This window comes from Orcinus orca, chromosome 2 (genome assembly GCF_937001465.1).
Source record: "Orcinus orca chromosome 2, mOrcOrc1.1, whole genome shotgun sequence".
Taxonomy (NCBI): Eukaryota; Metazoa; Chordata; class Mammalia; order Artiodactyla; family Delphinidae; genus Orcinus; species Orcinus orca.
The window spans coordinates 54,707,452-54,726,144 of record NC_064560.1 but is presented as its reverse complement, the minus strand read 5'-3'; the positions used below and the strand labels follow the sequence as shown (position 1 = coordinate 54,726,144).

The following is an 18,693-nucleotide window of genomic DNA, read 5'->3' as shown; positions in this document are numbered from 1 at the left end:
CCAACTCCAGTGCACTGGGAACCCTGGGGGTCTTGCCAGAGTGCAGGGTCTTTTGTGGGGCCTGAGGCTCTATGCTTCTAGCAGGTTCCCAGGAGCTGTCCATCGGAGGATAGCACTCAGGATTTCTAGCCTTACTGCTCACCCCTTCCTTACACCTTCAATTCCTTCCGGGGCCGTCCCCTATGATCTGTTTACTGATTGATTACAAAAAGCACTTCTCTTTCTCTTTGGAGGTAAAGTGTGGTCTTACCTGCCTCTTCTTTAACAAATCATTTTTCTGGATGATTGTGCCATGTCAGGAAGGGCCTGTGCTGTCAGGAACCAGGATTTATACTCAGCCCCTGGTGGCACTGAAAAGGCCTCCCTGGCAGAGGCCAGCCTACTGGGTGTCTGAGTGACACTTGCAGCTTCTGATGGAGGAGATAATGTTCAAAAAGCCAGGTGGTAACACTTCAGCTCTTGACAGTGGAGTAGGTACTTGGCGTGAGCTCAGAGTTGGGTCTGGTTTTCACTCAGGTTGGATTTCAATATTTTGATTGCTAGTGCTGTGTCCATCATCAGTTTGGGGGCATTTCCCTGATGGACCTCCCTACACCCTCCCCAGTCATGATTCATCTTTCAAAACTCTCTCATCTTTCAAAGCTCCCAACAGGAAAGGTTTACAATCCCATGACATGACCAAAGCACAAGACTGCAGAAAAGCCACAGCAATTCCAGAGGGCTACAGGCCCCTGAGCTGCCCCCTCCCCTGCCAGCTGGCTGATCCCCCACCCCCACCAACAACCGAGGAGGGAGGGAGGAGAGGGGAAGGGAAAGAGAGAGGAAGAAAAGTATCTCCTGAGAACCCTGCTCCACTCCAGGGACCGCTCACCCCAGCCTGGCCTTGCTCCACACTTCCCTGCCTGAGCCCTCCAAAGAAGTAAAACTGTTTGCAGATGACATGATGCTATATGTAGAAAATCCTAAAGATGCTACCAGAAAACTACTAGAGCTCATCAATGAACTCAGTAAAGTTGCTGGATACAAAATTAACACATAGAAATCTGTTGCATTTCAATACACTACCAATGAAATACCTGAAAGAGAAATTAAGGAAACAATTCCATTTACCATTGCATCAAAAAGAATAAAATACCTAGGAATAAGCCTACCTAAGGAGGCAAAAGACCTGTACTCCAAAAACTGTAAGATGCTGATGAAAGAAACTGAAGACCATACAAACAGATGGAAAGAATGGAGGTGGAGGAATCATGCTCCTGGTCTTCAGACTATACTACAAAGCTACAATATCAAAACAGTATGGTACTGGCACAAAAATATATGGATCAATGGAACAGGATAGAAAGCCGAGAAATAAACCCATTTGTGGTCAATTAATCTACAACAAAGGAGGCAAGAATGTACAGTGGAGAAAAAAATCTCTTCAATAAGTGTTGCTGGGAAAACTGGACAGCTACATGTAAAAGAATGAAATTAGAAAACCTCACACTATATACAAAAATAAACTCAAAATGGATTAAAGACCTAAATGTAAGACTGGATACTATAAAACTAGAGGAGAACAGGCAGAACACTGACATAAATCGCAGCAATATCTTTTTGGATCCATCTCCTAGAGTAATGGAAATAAAAATAAATGGGACCTAATTAAAAGCTTTTGCAAAGGAAACCATGAACAAAACGAAAAGACAATCTACAGACTGGGAGAAAATATTTGCAAATGATGTGACCGACGAGATTAATTTCCAAAATATACAAACAGCTCATATAGCTTAATATCAAAAATTAAATCAAAGAACCCCAATCAAAGAAAGTCATGGCTTCTTTATCTGAATGACCAAGATGTTCTTTCACACTTCTTAGAACCCAGATTAAAACATAAGTCCATCAGATAAATGGAAGCAATTTTAAAAATAAAAAGAGGAATAGAAATTTCATTTGTATATACATGAGGGAAAAGTGTTATTTTTTTTAAAGATCAGAATTTTGCAAATTTTATGGATGGTAAAAACTGTTCCATTTTCCATGTACTCCCTTAGGTTTACCAAATCAAACTCTCTACAATGAATATGTCTAACACTGAGCTGTTTTAAATTCTTATTTTCCCCTCGTCAATGGCCAAGTGCAGAGGTCATCAGGAGGTCAACTCTAATCCACCCATGGACATGGCAGCCTTGACTACTGATGTTCAAGCTAGACACCATCAGCAGAACCACATCTCCTAACGTGGGTGAATTTCTACTAGTAATCATGGATGGAAACGGGGAAATCAAAGGATATTCTCTATTGAGAATCAAAGTTGTAGATCCCTATCATGGGTTCATTACTTTGAATGTTTGACCCAAAACACATACATCTATTGCACCATGCCCAATTCTACTATCTTTATAAAATGCAGCCTTACAGTGAAAGAGAAACAGGTGCAACAGCAATATCTCATCCTCTCTGAAGCCCCTAGACTCAGAAGTTTTAAAGGCAAAAGAAAATCATACTTTTCCTGAACAAAAGGAGTAGAGGCATTTAAATTTAAATTTAAATTTGGAGTCTGTCCCATCCCTTAACTGTCACGTATACTCTCTTTCCACATAAGCCTGAGTTTAGGATGTGTTGTTCAGAGATTGTATTGTGATGAATGAAGTATTTTTTTATTCTTTAAAAAATATTACTAATTTGTTAAAAAGTGATGGAGTGAGCATAATACTAAATTTCACGATTTTTTTTTACCAGAATACTGAGATGGACCACCTTGAAGTCCAGTTTTTTCATAAGAGTCTTTATTCAGTGACAGCATTAACTTCCCTATAAAGCAAATAATCCCCACAAAAGAAATGTTAAAAATATGACTCATGCTCGCTGACTAAAAGAAAGCAAGGCAAACTGAGCAGTTAGATATCAGTGTAATAAATTATATACGTGAATCTTACTGCAGCATTGTTTATAATAGTGAAACTGGATGTCATCAAATATCTATCAAAGAAGGAATAATTAGACAAATCATGGTATAAAAAATAATTAGGAATTAAGAATGAAGGGAAGAAAGACTTATTAATAACAATTGAATAAAGCAAAGCTTTCACAGGGAAATAAAGGAACAAAAAACAATTCAGACTTCATTTCTGGTTCAGCATGTGAAGAATTTGGAAGTTGCCATTCTAACAACAAGTAAAAAACTAAACAAACTGAAAATCAGTAAATTTTGTTAGATCTATCAAAGAATTGAGGTCACAGGCAAATTGCCGGCCCCCAAATCAGAGAGACAGACAGGTAGGTACAAAGAATCTCATTTACTGAAGCAGAAATGTGCAAGCAGAAACCTCCATGGACACCAGGGAGGAAACCTGAACCGCGATTGACAAATTGCTGGAGGCTCAGTGCAGCAAGTGTAAGAGTTACAAACTCTAGGGGGGGCCCAGTGTTAGGGAGGGTCTTAGAACCTCACCCACTTTTGTGAGTCTTAGCTTCAGAATTCCTACCAGGTTCTCACTCTGAAAAATTGGAGACAGTGTGCTGCATGTCCAGCAGGGGAACAAGAAACTGTTTTGAAATAGGCCCACAACATTTTATTCTTCTTAATGAAGCCTGCCCTCAAGAGAATCTATTTTACCAGACCCTAAACAACTTGGGATTTAACAGAACATAACCGACCTGAAGGAAGAGAAATACCAAAATCCAGCCCTCTCTAGAGAAACCATATGAATGTAATACATGTAAGAAAAACAGTGGCTAGAGAGCAAACCTTCATCCAGACCAAAGACCTCATGCTACGTGCTCACGAGGCTCTGCTCCGTGTCATCTTCCCTCTGGACTCGGGTTGATGGAGCAGTCTCTATCTGGATACTGCCTTTGCCAGGGAAAGAGGAAAATCATGCACTGGTTCTGAAGCGTGTGCTCACATTTCTTTCCCTGTTCATCAACCCCTTTGCCGTGACTGGAGAAACAAAGGGCAGGGCTGTATAATCCTCCAGTGAGAGGAAAGTGACAGCAAAGTGCATTGAATGTGGGCGAATCGTAATCCAGTTCCACACCAGGCTTAAGATTTTTTGTTTTTGCAGTACGCAGGCCTCTTACTGTTGCGGCCTCTCCCGTTGCAGAGCACAGGCTCCGGACGCGCAGGCTCAGTGGCCATGGCTCACGGGCCTAGCCACTCCACAGCATGTGGGATCTTCCCAGACCAGGGCACGAACCCGTGTCCCCTGCATCAGCAGGCAGACTCTCAACAGCTGCGCCACCAGGGAAGCCCCCAGGCTTAATATTTTGATGTTTATCTTAGGAGCAGTGGAAAACCACTGAGTACATTTTCCATTTTTAATAAATCACCCTGGCTGTAGTGAGAACAGCAGAGTGGATGTGGGGAGAAACATTAGGAGGTCATTTCAGTTTTCCCGGGACAAAGGATAGTACTTTAGACCAGGGCCCTGGCAGTGGAACTGGAGAGAAACCAATAGACTTAAAGACAGGAGGACCTAGTGCTGTGCAAATGGAAGCAGAGGTGAGTGAACATATGGCCCCAGGAGGGTGGAAGAAACACAGCAGACCTGGCGTCTCATGTCTCACCAGCTGCAGCTCCAGTCTTCTGGAAAGACAGCTAATCCATTCTCTGTTCTTAGGTTCCCTGTTTTCTCATAAATCACCCTTCTTGCTTAAAAAAAAAACAAACAGCATGATCTAAATAAAGGAGGGAACAAATGGATTGATTAATAGGGTGACCTGACAATAAGTGACAGAATGACCAGGGGTATTAATTGACGTCCCCAAATGTTCAGAGTGAAGAGAAACTAGACTCGTCCAGAAGAAAACAGTCTCCCCGCTGAGCCTGCCTCACAGGGATCCCTCCCTTCCCCACCAACACATCAGGGGTCTCTGTTCTTCCAGGGAGCCATGACCAATTTCATCTGTGACAGAGAAAGGGAAGCAGAGAGGGAGGTGGATGATGGATGGACTCCATGGAACCTCCACACCATCCTCTCCTCCCCTCCATGTGGCCTCCCTCTATTTCCCTTTGAGAGCCCCAAACTTGACTTCAAGTGGGAGAACTTGGGAATCACAAATGCCCCAAAAGATTTCCTGGGGCAGCAGCAGCATTGGGCAAGCTCATAGGGACCTAGAGCTGGGGGTCTTCACAGGCACGGAAAGAGCTGATCCTCCTCTGCCCTGGCTGCTCTCAGCAGCCATGAAGGGGAAGGATTTAGATGCACAGCTGTGTGATTGTGGACTCAACTCAGCCCAGCTTTGCCATGGGAGAGTTGTGGCTATTTTCCACGGTGCTCATCGGCTGACTCAGCTGGAGAGACATGTTCTAAGACCCAACCACAGCATGTCAGAGCTGAGGGGGCTCCAGGAACTCATTTTCCCCAGTGCCTCTTCAGATGAGAAAGCAGAAGCCCAGAAAGGAGGAGGAATTCCTCAGGGCCACACGGTGGGTGGCAGAGCGGGACTGGAAGCTCACCTCCAGATGCTTCATCACACAAAACTTGTTCCCTTTTGGAGGCTCCTGGGTGATACCCACTACTCAGAACAATTAACAGTCCTGAGAACCCATAGCAGCATGTAGTAGGTGCTCAGTGGATGTTTGTTGACTGAATAAATGATTGTAACGGGACACAGAAACCAAGCCTTGAGGCTGGAAGGGGATCCCCAATCCTCCCTCTTTTTTTTTAATTATTTTTTTATAAATTTATTTATTTATTTTTGGCTGCTGTTGGGTGTTCATTGCTGCGCACAGGCTTTCTCTAGTTGGGGCGAGCGGGGGCTACTCTTCGGTGCAGTGTGCTGGCTTCTCATTGCGGTGGCTTCTCTTGTTGCGGAGCACGGGCTCTAGGTGCGCAGGTGTCAGTCGTTGCGGCTCGCGGGCTCCAGAGCGCAGGCGTCAGTAGTCGTGGCTCGCGGGCTCTAGAGCGCAGGCTCAGTAGCGCACGGGCTTACTTGCTCCGCGGCATATGGGATCTTCCCGGCAGGGTCCGAACCCGTGTCCCCTGCATTGGCAGGCGGATTCTTAACTACTGTGCCACCAGGGAAGTCTTGCTCATTTTTGGTGTTGGTGGGTGAAACGGGGCTTGGGAAGAGAAGAAATGCATCATGAATTCTTTTGTAAACAGAGGACAAAGGGGTGTGGGCGGAGGATGTGAGCAGGTACCTCCCAGGAAACTGAGCACAGAGGACGCAGCAGCTGGTCCCTCACCCCTGCTCTCGCCGTATCACCCTGTCTCCCACCCCACACAAAGGGTGAACAGCCAGCAAGTTTCCCGGAGAGGATGGGCACATGACCTCGACCTAGCCAATCAGTATGTTTCATCCTCCCTGGCCACCGTGATTGGCTCAGGGGTGGGCTAGTGACCAATCAGGGCCCAGGGTGGGGCCTTGTGCTGGAATCCTGGGGAAGAGAAGCTGTGTTTCGCTTGCCCAGCCCGCGGTAGCTGGAGGGGACGCGAAGTCAGCCCGCAGCAGCTGGTGGGGACGCGAGGTCAGTCCGGGGCAGTTGGAGGGGACTTGACCTCAGCCTGGGGCAGTTGGTGGCCGTCTTACTCCCATCAAGGTAGAGCCGCCTGCGTGAGGATGACACCAGTAAGCAGAACCCAGAGGCGGGGAGAGACCGTTTCTGCTGACGTCCGTGAGCTCCAGGTGCAGCCCTGCCGTAAGCGGTCCACCTGTGGACTTATTTACGTAAGTCATTCTCTCGTGCTTGTTTGTTGGCCTGTTTGAGCCACTTTGGGTTTTCTGTCCAGCTGGCTAAGTGGAGACCCTGGAACCGCAACTGTGTGGGTTTCGTCTAGCTTCACGGAAGAACTTCCAGATAACACTGGAGACTCCAGTTTAATCTGGAGATCCGAATGGATTCAAGCGGTATCTATTGGGGCCAGCTATAAATTCTAGGATCACCCAAATTAGTCCTCACAGAATTAGTCCCATTAAGGTAGCAATCCATGTCCCCGTTTAGAGGACAAGACTGGGGCTCAGAGAAGGGAGGTAACTGGGCTACAGTGAGGAAGTGTGGAGCCAGACAGAACCCCCAGATCCCGCTGCTTGAACTCTGGGGAAGCCACATGGTATGGCTTGTTCTTTAGACGGGGCTAAGGTACCCAGCAGTGCTTGGGCCAAAGTGACTCCACAGGCATTTTGATGGCTGGAGGCTTCTGGCCATGGTCGGGGTGGGGTGAGGTCCCTGAGGCTCTGAAGGCACACGGTGTGCAGGCTCAGGGGGCACAGAGAGGAGAAGGCAGAGGCCTGCCCCGGAGGTGTTCACAGACCAAATATGGATGGGCCAGACAGGCAGACAGGGTACCATAGCGCCTGAGCTGCTTTCACAGGTGAAGGGTGGGGGGCTTTTATTTCTCTATGGGACAAAGCTCTTAGCTTCACATTGAGTCCCGTTAGGGACATAAATAGTTTCCCTTTTCATGTCCCTTCAGTATAAGAGGCCACCCCAAAACTTCCCCTCCCTTCCCCTTGTCAAGGCCTCCACATAGGCGAGCAGGGCTCTTTTAATGCAGTTGTGCAGATTTTTTGAGCTAAGGATTTAGAATAACGAGGCAAGGAGGGCCCTGCCCCACAGGAGGGCAGGGTGGGCAGGTGGTGACGAGTAACCTGTACAACCTCAGCCGGCTGAAGTGTCAGCAGCAGCAGGAGAGCAGCAGCCAAGCGCTGAGTGGGTGCAGAATAAGTGGATTAAATGTGTTCATCCAGCAGCCTCTGGGATGGTGGGCCCTGGGGCACAACTCTAAGTGTGGAAGAGGGAGGGTCCCCAGTGCCTGGACCCCCACCTTCCAGAAATCTGGGTTGAGATGTGACTTTGAAATCACAACACGGGTTCAAAGCTGGCTCCAACACTTGGGCCTCCGTTTTCTCATCTGTAAAATGGGAATATTGAAGTCTCTCCCTCTTAGGGTGGGGAGGGGATTAAATGGGATGACAGGTAGAGCACAGGGGCTGGCTGGGCTGAGCGTGCACCCAGGCACGCTGTTGTTGCTGCTAAACCACTGTCTTCCGGGCCAGGGTCGGCACACTCTTCCCAAAAATTATTTCCCAGCCCTCTGCTGTTGTAGAGCAAACGCAGCTTCGGCAACAGGTTGTCCACGCTCTCACCCCTGATTGCTGAGATATGGATATTGGGTATGATTGTCACATAACACTGTTAGTTTTAGGCGTCCAGCATCATGATTTGATATAGGTACATATTATGAAATGATCACCACAGTAAGTTTGGTTACCATCACCACCACACACAGCTACAGATTATTTTTCTTGTGATGAGAACTTTGAAGATCTTCTCTCTTAGCAACTTTCACATACACAGCACAGTGATGTTGACCACAGTCACTTTGCTGTACATACATCCCCAGGGCTTGTGTATCGTACAGCTGGAAGTTTGTGCCTTTTGACCCTCTTCGCCCATTTCACCAGCCCCCTCAACACCCAGCCTCTGGTAATGGCCATCCTGTTCTCTGTTTCTATGAGTTTGGTTTATTTGTTCAACTCTGTGAGTGAGGTTGTAAGTGTCTTTCTCTGTCTGACTTATTTCACTTAGCATAATGCCCTCGAGGTCCATCCTTGCTGCAAATGGCAAGATTTCCTTCTTTTTTATGGCTGAGTAAGATTCCTTTATATATATAATTTATATATATATATATATATATATATATATATATGTCACATTTTCTTCACCCATTCATGTGTCGATGGACACCTAGGTTGTTTCCATGTTACTGAACACAAGTCCATGTGCCCGATGCACAGTGAAGCCAAACAAACACCAGAGTGAAGCAGAGAAAGGTTTATTGTAGGGCCAGCAAGGAGACGAGTGGCTCATGACCCCCAAATCCCGAACTCCCCAGAGGGTTTCAGCAAAGCATTTTTAAAGGCCAGGTGAGGGAGGGGGGGTCACAGGGTGTGTGATCAGCTTGTACACGATTCTCTGATTGGTCGATGGTGAGGTGTCACAGGGGTTAACTTTATCAGTCCTTAGGTGCCAGTAGGTCTGGGAGCTCATGATCATCAAGTAGTTAATTTTTTCCACTTGGTGGGGGTTTTAGCATCTGAAAAACTCAGGAAACATGCGTGAGATACTATTATCTGGCTACTTCAGAGAGGAGCTACAGCAGAGAATATGGGGGAGGGGTCTGTCCCGGGAAGGCCCCATAGGGTCCTGCTCGGTTACATCCATATCTTGGTTATTGTAAATAATGCTGCAGTGAACTGCCTTCCACGTCCACTCCAGGCCTGCAGCCCTGCTGGCAGCATAAAGCCGGTCGTGAAGGACACAGGCAGTGGGGCCTGGGTGATAGCAGGGCTTCCCTGCTCCTTCTATGCGCCTCAGTGTCCTTGGCTGTAACAGAGTAACAGGGCCTCCAGGAAAACTCAAAAAGACCCTGCTCTGTGACCTTGGGCAGCCGCTGCCCTCTCTGTGCCTCAGTGTCCTCGTCTGTAATGGAGAACTAGTAACAGGACCCCCTCCCAGAAGAGCGCACTAAGACCAAGCTCTGAGACCTTGGGAGGACAGTGAACTCTCAGTGCCTCAGTGTTCTCATCTGCAGTAGAGAACTTGTAACAGGCCCCAGGGGGGCTCACTAAGAACCTGCTCTGTGATATTAGGCAGCCACTGCCCTCTCTGTGCCTCAGAGACCTCATGTATAATAAAGAACTTGTAACTAGGCTGCAGGAGGACTCACTAAGGCCCTGCTCTGTGACCTTTGGTGGCCCCTGCCCTCTCTGTGCCTCAGTGTCCTCATCTAGAATAGAGAACTAGTAACAGGGCCCCAGGAGGGCTCACTGAGAGCTGCTCTCATCAGCTGCCCCATCATTACAGAGGAAGGGGGAAGGAGGCCTGCTACAGGTACAGGATTACATCCCTCTACTCCCCACACCTTCTGAGCCGTTGTGCATGCAGTTCCACCAAACACACCTGTCCCCTGTTCCCCCAGGTCACATGGCGGTGATGCTCCAAGGCCACCCCAGGCACCTGACCTCCCCTCCCCGTCAGATGTACTCTCCTTCCTCCTTGAAGCCCTTGACATCACTGCCTTCTCATCTGGTTTATTTGGTCCCTTGTGGTCAGATGCCCAGGCTCCCCCCATGTCCCAAGCTCCCATGCCAGGACCAAGTACACAGCAGGTGCTCAGTACAGGTTTAGGGCTGCAGGGAAGGCTCACTCACTCTCCTGCACAGGGATGCTCCTCTGGGGGAGGTCAACTCCAGCTCTTCAGCACGAAGGGCAAGCCTAGTCTGGTGGGTAGAGGGCTGGATCAGTGTGTGCGTGTGTGCGTGCGCGTGTGTGTGCACGCGTGTGTGTGCGCGCGAGCACGAGTGGTCTCCAAGCTCCAGCTGCCGAAGATCTGCTGAAGGAAAGGGCAATCCCAGGAGAGCCCTGTTCCCTCCATACCCTGACCCGGGGGCTGCTTCCTGGGGATGAAGCTGTCCCCTGAACATCAGTGAGGAGGCACTGGGCAGGGGTGGGGACGTGGGCACAGAGGCTGTGCAGTGACAGGGCATCCAGCCTGGACCCTGCCTCAGGGTGGCTGCCCAGCCCACCCTTGGTCTTAAACCAAGGGCCTCGAACTAGGGCTCAGGGGCAAGTCTAGATTTTTTAAATTAATTCTAACATTTAAAAACCAGAAGATTTCAGGCAAAAACCCAGGCTTCGAGCTTTGTTAGTTTGTTAGTTTTGATATGAAGTGAGAAGTTCTGGCCTCCTGGGTGACGTTCCTTATGGGCAAAGCTCTTCTGGGGCTGAGTGGGAGCCCTATCTGGACGGAGCTTGTGTCCCCAGCTCATCACAGTCCCCACCACCCCCTAAGATTCCCCCGGGCCCAGGCATTCCCCCAGCCTCTCCTTGCCTGGCCCCTGGAGACATCTGAGTTTGCAGTCCTCCCTCCAGCCCTCACTGCTTCACACTGCACTTGAGGACCACAGTCATGTGGAGCCTGCCCTGAACGCCGGGCGGACAGGATAAATGGGCTGAGAGTGTAGCCTTCAAAAGAGGGGTTCCTCGCATGTCCTCTGAAGGCAGCCAGGAAGGGGTGGGAGTGGGAGAGGCCCAGGGCCATGGGCTCTGGAAAGTGTCCCTTGGATGCCCTGTCTTCTGGCTCCAAAGCTGGCCCCTAACCTCTGCCCTTCTCCCACCCCCTCATGCATCGCTGCACCCAGGCTTTCTGCAAACCCTGGCCATGCCGAGGCCCGCTTCAAGGGTCAGCCCTGAAGGTCACAGCCACAGGCCCCCGGCCCTGCTTCTCCTCTGGCAGGTCCAGCAGCTGACTGTCGCTGTGGGGTGGCAACTGCTAGACCCCTTTACAGTGAGAGACGGAGGCTCCCAGGGCATAAGGGACTCGCCCAGGGTCACGCAGACTTAGAGCTTATAACCAAGGTCTGCTGGTCTCTCAGCTGGTCCTGAGAAGCAGACCATGTCCCGGGGCATCAGGTCATCCTCAGGCCGTGACAACCAGGAGAGGTGAACGCAGAACGGGTGAGTGGGTCACAGTGGGACGGGTGCCCCGGGCAGGCAGGGTCAGGGACAAGCCCTCAGAAGAGCAGGGTCTTGAAGGGTGAGGGCATTGCTGCTGGTGAGTAGAGGAGAGGGGCTCCTGCTGGAGGCCCAGTCATGTGAGGGCCTGCAGGTGGGATGCAGCGTGGGATTCAGGCTCCCGTGTTGAGGCGGGAGCAGCAGGAGGTGACAGGAGGAGACCCTGGGAGCCCCTGGACTCACCTCCTCCTGCCGTGACCTCCTCCTCTCTCTCCCCCCCTCCCCTCTGCCTGCCCCGAGGCCCAGCCCCTGAGCCGTCTCCTCCTCCACGTCCTGTGTTTCCATCCTGTCCAGCCTCAGCTCAGGCATGACAAGTGGATTCCACTGCTGAAGTGGTGACTGAGTTTCTCACTACTGAGGGGCACCGTCGTGACACGGCTTCCAAGTTAAAAAAAATTAAAATTGAAGGAGGTGGGGGAGGAAGGTGCAACTGAGATCAGCGCGGGAGCTTGAGACCCAGATGAAGGGGGGCAGGGGGGCAGCAGACCGGGACTGAGGGCGTCTGGATGTTCACTAACTGGGGTCTTCAGGGCAGAGACAGTCATGCTCACTACACAGCCGCCTGGTGCCAGACACAGCTGGGCCCAGGGAGGCCAACCAGTAAACACGCACTGACTTGACCCGCATTCACCCGTTTCCACTTTATTTTTTTTTTGAATTTTTTTTTAACATCTTTATTGGAGTATAATTGCTTTACAATGGTGTGTTAGTTTTTGCTTTATAACAAAGTGAATCAGTTACACATATACATATGGTCCCATATCTCTTCCCTCTTGCGACTCCCTCCGTCCCACCCTCCCTATCCCACCCCTCTAGGTGGTCACAAAGCACCGAGCTGATCACCCTGTACTATGCGGCTGCTTCCCACTAGCTATCTACCTTACGTTTGGTAGTGTATATATGTCCATGCCACTCTCTGGCTTTGTCACAGCTCACCCTTCCCCCTCCCCATATCCTCAAGTCCATTCTCTAGTAGGTCTCTGTCTTTATTCCTATCTTACCCCTAGGTTCTTAATGACATTTTTTTTTCTTAAATTCCATATATATGTGTTAGCATACGGTATTTGTCTTTCTCTTTTTGACTTACTTCACTCTGTATGACAAACTCTAGGTCTATCCACCTCATTACAAATAGCTCAATTTCATTTCTTTTTATGGCTGAGTAATATTCCATTGTATATGTGTGCCACATCTTCTTTATCCATTCCTCTATCGATGGACACTTAGGTTGTTTGCATCTCCGGGCTATTGTAAATAGAGCTGCAATGAACATTTTGGTACATGACTCTTTTTTTTTTTTTTTTTTTTAACATCTTTATTGGAGTATAATTGCTTTACAATGGTATGTTAGTTTCAGCTTCACAACAAAATGAATCAGTTATATATATACATATATTCCCATATCTCTTCCCGCTTGTGTCTCCCTCCCTCCCACCCTCCCTATCCCACCCCTCCAGGCGGTCACAAAGCACCGAGCTGATCTCCCTGTGCTATGCGGCTGCTTCCCACTAGCTATCTACCTTACGTTTGGTAGTGTATATATGTCCATGCCTCTTTATCGCTTTGTCACCGTTTACCCTTCCCCCTCCCCATAGCCTCAAGTCCATTCTCTAGTAAGTCTGTGTCTTTATTCCTGCCTTACCCCTAGGTTCTTCATGACATTTTCTTTCTTAAATTCCATATATATGTGTTAGCATACGGTATTTGTCTCTCTCTTTCTGACTTACTTCACTCTGTATGACAGACTCTAGGTCTATCCACCTCATTACAAATAGCTCAATTTCGTCTCTTTTTATGGCTGAGTAATATTCCATTGTATATATGTGCCACATCTTCTTTATCCATTCATCCGATGATGGACACTTAGGTTGTTTCCATCTCTGGGCTATTGTAAATAGAGCTGCAATGAACATTTTGGTACATGACTCTTTTTGAATTATGGTTTTCTCAGGGTATATGCCCAGTAGTGGGATTGCTGGGTCATATGGTAGTTCTATTTGTAGCTTTTTAAGGAACCTCCATACTGTTCTCCACAGTGGCTGTATCAATTTGCATTCCCACCAACAGTGTAAGAGGGTTCCCTTTTCCCCACACCCTCTCCAGCATTTATTGTTTCTAGATTTTTTGATGATGGCCATTCTGACAGGTGTGAGATGATATCTCATTGTAGTTTTGATTTGCATTTCTCTAATGATTAGTGATGTTGAGCATTCTTTCATGTGTTTGTTGGCACTCTGTATATCTTCTTTGGAGAAATGTCTATTTAGGTCTTCTGCCCATTTTTAGATTGGGTTGTTTGTTTTTTTGTTATTGAGCTGCATGAGCTGCTTATAAATTTTGGAGATGAATCCTTTGTCAGTTGCTTCATTTGCAAATATTTTCTCCCATGCTGAGGGTTGTCTTTTGGTCTTGTTTATGGTTTCCTTTACTGTGCAAAAGCTTTTAAGTTTCATTAGGTCCCATTTGTTTATTTTTGTTGTTATTTCCATTTCTCTAGGAGGTGGGTCAAAATCTTGCTGTGATTTACGTCATAGAGTGTTCTGCCTATGTTTTCCTCTAAGAGTTTTATAGTGTCTGGCCCTATATTTAGGTCTTTAATCCATTTTGAGCTTATTTTTGTGTATGGTGTTAGGGAGTGATTTAATCTCCTATTTTTACATATACCTGTCCAGTTTTCCCAGCACCACTTATTGAAGAGGCTGTGCTTTCTCCACTGTACATTCCTGCCTCCTTTATCAAAGATAAGGTGACCATATGTGCGTGGGTTTATCTCTGGGCTTTCTGTCCTGTACCATTGATCTATCTTTCTGTTTTTGTGCCAGTACCATACTGTCTTGATTACTGTAGCTTTGTACTGTAGTCTGAGTCAGGGAGCCTGATTCCTCCAGCTCCGTTTTTCGTTCTCAAGATTGCTTTGGCTATTCGGGGTCTTTTGTGTTTCCATACAAATGGTGAAATTTTTTGTTCTAGTTCTGTGAAAAATGCCAGTGGTAGTTTGATAGGGATTGCATTGAATCTGTAGATTGCTCTGGGTAGTAGTCATTTTCACAATGTTGATTCTTCCAATTCAAGAACATGGTATATCTCTCCATCTATTTGTATCATCTTTAATTTCTTTCATCAGTGTCTTATAATTTTCTGCATACAAGTCTTTTGTCTCCTTAGGTAGGTTTATTCCTAGATATTTTATTCTTTTTGTTGCAATGGTAAATGGGAGTGTTTTCTTGATTTCACTTTCAGATTTTTCATCATTAGTGTATAGGAATGCCAGAGATTTCTGTGCATTAATTTTGTATCCTGTTACTTTACCAAATTCATTGATTAACTCTCGTAGTTTTCTGGTAGCATCTTTAGGATTCTCTATGTAGAGTATCATGTCATCTGCAAACAGTGACACCTTTACTTCTTTTCCGATTTGGATTCCTTTTATTTCCTTTTCTTCTCTGATTGCTGTGGCTAAAACTTCCAAAACTATGTTGAATAAGAGTGGGCAGCCTTGTCTTGTTCCTGATCTTAGTGGAAATGCTTTCAGTTTTTCACCATTGAGGACGATGTTGGCTGTGGGTTTGTCATATATGGCCTTTATTATGTTGAGGAAAGTTCCCTCTATGCCTACTTTCTGCAGGGTTTTTATCATAAATGGGTGTTGATTTTGTGAAAAGCTTTCTCTGAATCTATTGAGATGATCATATGGTTTTTCTCCTTCAGTTTGTTAATATGGTGTATCACGTTGACTGATTTGCGTATATTGAAGAATCCTTGCATTCCTGGAATAAACCCCACTTGATCATGGTGTATGATCCTTTTAATGTGCTGTTGGATTCTGTTTGCTAGTATTTTGTTGAGGATTTTTTCATCTATGTTCATCAGTGATATTGGACTGTAGTTTTCTTTCTTTGTGACATCCTTGTCTGGTTTTGGTATCAAGGTGATGGTGGCCTCATAGAATGAGTTTGGGAGTTTTCCTCCCTCTGCTATATTTTGGAAGAGTTTGAGAAGGATAGGTGTTAGCTCTTCTCTAAATGTTTGATAGAATTCGCCTGTGAAGCCATCTGGTCCTGGGCTTTTGTTTGTTGGAAGATTTTTAATCACAGTTTCAATTTCAGTGCTTGTGATTGGTCTGTTCATATTTTCTATTTCTTCCTGAATCAGTCTTGGCAGGATATGCGTTTCTAAGAATTTGTCCATTTCTTCCAGGTGTCCATTTTATTGGCATAGAGTTGCTTGTAGTAATTTCTCATGATCTTTTGTATTTCTGCCATGTTAGTTGTTACTTCTCCTTTTTCATTTCTAATTCTATTGATTTGAGTCTTCTCCCTTTTTTTCTTGATGAGTCTGACTAATGGTTTATCAATTTTGTTTATCTTCTCAAAGAACCAGCTTTTAGTTTTATTGATCTTTGCTATCGTTTCCTTCATTTCTTTTTCATTTATTTCTGATCTGATCTTTATGATTTCTTTCCTTCTGCTAACTTTGGGGGGTTTTTGTTCGTCTTTCTCTAAGTGCTTTAGGTGCAAGTTTACATTGTTTATTCAAGATGTTTCTTGTTTCTTAAGGTAGGACTGTATTGCTATAAACTTCCCTCTTAGAACTGCTTTTGCTGCATCCCATAGTTTTTGGGTAGTCGTGTCTCCATTGTCATTTGTTTCTAGGTATTTTTAAATTTCCTATTTGATTTCTTCAGTGATCACTTCATTATTAAGTAGTGTATTGTTTAGCCTCCATGTGTTTGTATTTTTTACAGATCTTTTCCTGTAATTAATATCTAGTCTCATAGCGTTGTGGTCGGAAAAGATACTTGAAACAATTTCAATTTTCTTAAGTTTACCAAGGCTTGATTTGTGACACAAGATATGATCTATCCTGGAGAATGTTCCATGAGCACTTGAGAAAAATGTGTATTCTGCTGTTATTGGATGGAATATCCTATAAATATCAATTAAGTCCATCTTGTTTAATGTATCATTTAAAGCTTGTGTTTCCTTATTTATTTTCATTTTGGATCATCTGTCCATTGGTGAAAGTGGGGTGTTAAAGTCCCCTACTATGAATATGTTAGTGTCGATTTCCCCTCTTATGGCTGTTAGTATTTGCCTTATGTATTGAGGTGCTCCTATATTGGGTGCATAAATATTTACAATTGTTATATCTTCTTCTTGAATTGATCCCTTGATCATTATGTAGTATCCTTCTTTGTCTCTTGTAATAGTCTTTATTTTAAAGTCTATTTTGTCTGATATGAGAATTGCTCCTCCAGCTTTCTTTTGGTTTCCATTTGCATGGAATATCTTTTTCCATCCCCTCACTTTCAGGCTGTATGTGTCCCTAGGTCTGAAGTGGGTCTCTTGTAGACAGCATATATAAGGGTCTTGTTTTTGTATCCATTCAGCCAATCTGTGTCTTTTGGTGGGAGCATTTAATCCATTTACATTTAAGGTAATTATCGATATGTATGTTCCTATTCCCATTTTCTTAATTGTTTTGGGCTCCTTATTGTAGGTCTTTTCCTTCTCTTGTGTTTCTTGCCTAGAGAAGTTACTTTAGCATTTGTTGTAAAGCTGGTTTGGTGGTGCTGAACTCTGTCAGCTTTTGCTTGTCTGTAAAGGTTTTAATTTCTCCATCAAATCGGAATGAGATCCTTGCTGGGTAGAGTAATCTTGGTTGCAGGTTTTTCTCCTTCATCACTTTAAATATGTCCTTCCGGGGCTTCCCTGGTGGTGCAGTGGTTGAGAGTCCGCCTGCCGATGCAAGGGACATGGGTTCGTGCCCTGGTCCAGGAAGATCCCACATGCCGCGGAGTGGCTAGGCCCGTGAGCCATGGCCGCTGAGCCTGCTAGTCCAGAGCCTGTGCTCTGCAACGGGAGAGGCCACAAGAGTGCGAGGCCGACATACCGCAAAAATATATAAATAAATAAATAAATAATAAATATGTCCTTCCAGTCCCTTCTGGCTTGCAGAGATTCTGCTGAAAGATCAGCTGTTAACCTTATGGGGACTCCCTTGTGTGTTATTTGTTGTTTTTCCCTTGCTGCTTTTAATATATTTTCTTTGTATTTAATTTTTGACAGTTTGATTAATATGTGTCTTGGCGTATTTCTCCTTGGATTTATCCTGTTTGGGACTCTCTGTGCTTCCTGGACTTGATTAACTATTTCCTTTCCCATATTGGGGAAGTTTTCCACCATAATCTCTTCAAATATTTTTCTCAGTCCCTTTCTTTTTCTCTTCTTCTTCTGGAACCCCTATAATTCGAATGTTGGTGCGTTTATTGTTGTCCCAGAGGTCTCTGAGACTGTCCTCAGGTCTTTTCATTCTTTTTTCTTTATTCTGCTCTGCAGTAGTTATTTCCACTATTTTATCTTCCAGGTCACTTATCCGTTCTTCTGCCTCAGTTATTCTGCTATTGATCCCATCTAGAGTTTTTTTTTTTTTTTTTTTGCGGTACGCGGGCCTCTCACTGTTGTGGCCTCTCTCGCTGCAGAGCACAGGCTCCGGACGTGCAGGCCCAGTGGCCATGGCTCACGGGCCCAGCCACTCCGTGGCATGTGGGGTCCTCCCGGACCGGGGCACAAACCCGTGTCCCCTGCATCGGCAGGCGGACTCTCAACCACTGCACCACCAGGGAAGCCCCATCTAGAGTATTTTTAATTTCATTTATTGTGTTGTTCATCGTTGCTTGTTTCATCTTTAGTTCTTCTAGGTCCTTGTTAAATGTTTCTTCCATTTTGTCTGTTCTATCTCCAAGATTTTGGATCATCTTTACTATCATTATTCTGAATTCTTTTTCAGGTAGACTGCCTATTTCCTCTTCATTTGTTAGGTCTGGTGGGTTTTTATCTTGCTCCTTCATCTGCTGTGTTTTTTTCTGTCTTCTCATTTTGCTTATCTTACTGTGTTTGGGGCCTCCTTTTTGCAGGCTGCAGGTTCGTAGTTCCCATTGTTTTTGGTGTCTGTCCCCAGTGGCTAAAGTTGGTTCAGCAGGTTGTGTAGGCTTCCTGGTGGAGGGGACTAGTGCCTGTGTTCTGTTGGATGAGGCTGGATCTTGTCTTTCTGGTGGGCAGGTCCACGTCTGTAGGTGTGTTTTGGGGTGTCTGTGGCCTTATTATGATTTTAGGCAGTCTCTCTGCTAATGGGTGGGGTTGTGTTCCTGTCTTGCTAGTTGTTTGGCATAGGGTGTCCAGCAC

The 18,693-nt window shown here is 46.0% G+C and overlaps 1 long non-coding RNA gene across 1 annotated transcript in view; it reads left to right on the top strand.

Annotated features, from left to right (window-relative positions):
- Positions 1 to 6,116: 6,116 nt before the first annotated feature.
- The window catches only part of LOC117196023 (uncharacterized), a 35,393-nt gene continuing 22,816 nt past the window's right edge, over positions 6,117 to 18,693 (top strand). Inside the window, exon 1 of the long non-coding RNA XR_007475420.1 lies at positions 6,117 to 6,660. This is a non-coding gene — a long non-coding RNA (uncharacterized LOC117196023). The remainder of the gene's footprint in view (positions 6,661 to 18,693) is intronic.